Below are 3,015 nucleotides of genomic sequence, written 5' to 3'. Positions count from 1 at the left end.
GGACAAGCTAATGGATGGGAGTTTTGACAGTGACAAGGAGATATATGAATTTTATGATGAATAAAACTTGAGTTCAATAACTTTATGTAAAACTTTTTTTTCAAATTTTGGGCCCCTAAATAAAGGTGATCTTATACATGGGGAAATATAGTACTATGCTAATTTACTGTTAGTAATTAGTTACTGTTAGTAATTAGTTATTGTGTAAATAATCTAGTCCACTGATCGGCCATCTATTCCTTGGCTAGTAAGAGATTGTTTTAATGATTACCACTTTGTTATATAGTTTGAAATCCGGTATTGTTATGTGGTCTTCCTTCTTTTATTCCACTGATTTCTTTGATATTCTTGACCTTTTGTTCTTCTGGATGAATTCTGTTACTATTTTTTCTAGTTCTATAAAATAATTCTTTGGTAACTAGATTGATAAGGCACTGAATAAGCAAATAATTAATTTAGGTACAATTGTTATTTTTATAACAATTGACTCAGCCTACCCATGAGCAAATAATATTTCACCAGTTGTTAGATCTGTATTTATTTGTGTAACAAGTGGTTTGGTGTGATGTTTATTTAGTTCTTGGGTTTGTTTTGACAGGTATACTTCAAAAGTATTTTAATTGGAATATCTCTATCTCTTAATGCTGGTTTTTGTTGGTAGTACGTAGAAATGCTGATGATATATGTGGGTTTAAATTGTTAATTATTTCAACTAGTTTTTTAGCTGATTCTCTAAAGTTTTCTAAATATACCATCATAATATTTGCAAAAAAAATCCCATTTTTATTTCTTAATTTCTTTTTCTTGCTTTATTACTATAGTTAACAATATTTGTGAACTAGATGCAGCTAAGTACAATTTTGAAAAATAGGGGTGATAATGGACATACTTGCTTCACTCCTGATCTTACTGGAAAGGATTCAAGTTTAATTTCTTTTTTCTTAGTTTTAGATAGATATCATTTATTATTTTAAGAAAGGCTAATATGCCCTCTCCTCAGTTGTCTGTAAGGTGCTCGGTTCTTCTTCGGAAGCTAAGGCCGTGTTGAGGTGACTCCACTTCAGCCGGCAGCTAGCACCATTACAAACAAGTCTCCTCCATCCCCCGAAATGGCCGTGCCCAAGCTCACCTGCATCTACTCTGCCCTCATCCTTCAAGACGACGAAGTTACGGTCACGGAAGATAAAATTAACGCCCTCATTAAAGCAGCAGGTGTGAATGTTGAACCATTCTGGCCTGGATTATTTGCAAAGGCTCTGTCTAATGTCAGTATTGGAAGTCTCATCTGCAATGTAGGAGTTGGTGGACCTGCCCCAGCAGCTGCTGGTGCTGCCCCTGCTGGAGGTGCTGCTCCTGCTAGTGCAGCTGCCCCAGCTGAGGAAAAGAAGAAAGAAGAAGCAAAAAAAGAAGAATCCAAGGAGTCTGATGATGACATGGGTTTTGATCTGTTTGACTAAATATTTTTTGTAACATTAAATAAAGGGCTTAATTCAACTAAAAAAAAGAAAGGCTAATATTGATTCCTAAGCTTCCTAGTGTTTTTAATAGGATTGAGTTTTGTCAAAGACTTTTTTCCACATCTATTAATATACTATATGATTGTTATTGTTTTTATTATAAACATGGTCAATCATGCTGATAATTTTCATAATAGCAAACCAGGCCTGTATTCCTTGTATAAATCCCACCTGATCAGATTTATGATCTTTGCAATATATTGCTTTAATTTGCTTGCTAGTTTTTTATCTAAAAATTTTGCAACAATATCCATAAAGAAAATTGATCTGTACTTTTCTTTCTCTGTTTTTGTTCTATCTGATTTATGTATCAAAATCATGGTTGATTCTTGTCCTTGGTTATTGAAGAAGACCAAAGGGACATCACTATGTTAGAGACAAATTACAGTGTGTCCAACCATGGCTGATCAGACTCTCTCTCTCTCTCTCTCTCTCTCTCTCTCTCTCTCTCTCTGTGGGGTAATGGGATTAAGTAACTTCCCAAGGTCACACAGCTAGTATCAAGTTTCTGAATCTGTATTTGAACTCAGGTTTCCTGATTCCAGGGCCAGTGCTCTATCCATTGTGCCACCTAGATTCCCCTTTTTCTGACCCTCCCTGTGAGTGCTTAACCTGGGTAAGATCTCCATAAATAATCTTTTTTGGTAAGCATATATTTGGTATTTGAAAATTCATTATGCTCTCAGCAGGAGAGTTTGAATACCTCACAATTCAGCTCAAGAAAAAACCTTCTGCCAGGTGATCTTCACGATCTTCCTAAGATTATTTAAATGGACCAAGAAGTGTGCAATGAGACTTAGAAGGCTGCTCAGATAACCAAGGAACTGTTTAATCCCAGTGCTCCTTTCAGTGAAGAGACAAGCCTATGGTCTGGGTCTTTTGTGTGCAGAATTGTGACTACAGGTTCCAGCAAATCCACACCTGCTGCTTCATCACTTGCCTTTTGTCAGAGCACTTTGAGCTAGGAACAGCAAAACAGTATGGGTAATGTCTTTTAATTCGGGCATAAATTGAATTTAAGTGAGGCAGAGTTGCACAAAGTCATTAGTCTTAATCTCTCTTGCAAACCATCATAATCCAGTGGCAAAACAGAGTTAAGACAGCTGGTGATGGCTTTAAATGCAAGTGGATGACTAACCAAGTCTTCAACAATTAACTAAACTCTAAGAATGCCATAGTGCCTGCTTCAGCTGCCTTTGTGACTATTGGAACAAATTGTTCTCATTCACCCATTTCACCAGAGAAAGTTTTATATGCATGGAATAGATAACCCCTCCCCCACTTACTGAAAGGTTGGAGATGTCCTCAGTTATCCTCAGCCTGGTTTAGACTGTCTGCTGAAATGGTTTAATGGGGTGTGGCCACTGTGCCTGCTCGAGCTTCTTGGAACCACAAATGAGAGTTAGGCAGCACAGGTGAACATCTAAGGTGGAAAGCAGCCCTGAAAAGGAAATGGCAGCCCTCACACCAGAACTCCTATTCTTCCTGGTGAAGTACA

The 3,015-nt window shown here is 37.2% G+C and overlaps 1 pseudogene; it reads left to right on the top strand.

The window, feature by feature from the left end:
* Nucleotides 1-994: 994 nt before the first annotated feature.
* On the top strand, nucleotides 995-1,457 carry LOC141521897 (large ribosomal subunit protein P1 pseudogene; annotated as a pseudogene).
* Nucleotides 1,458-3,015: the final 1,558 nt, after the last annotated feature.

This window comes from Macrotis lagotis, chromosome 1, assembly GCF_037893015.1.
Source record: "Macrotis lagotis isolate mMagLag1 chromosome 1, bilby.v1.9.chrom.fasta, whole genome shotgun sequence".
NCBI lineage: Eukaryota > Metazoa > Chordata > Mammalia > Peramelemorphia > Peramelidae > Macrotis > Macrotis lagotis.
The sequence above is the reverse complement of the archived record's forward strand: the minus strand, read 5'-3'. Positions and strand labels throughout refer to the sequence as shown.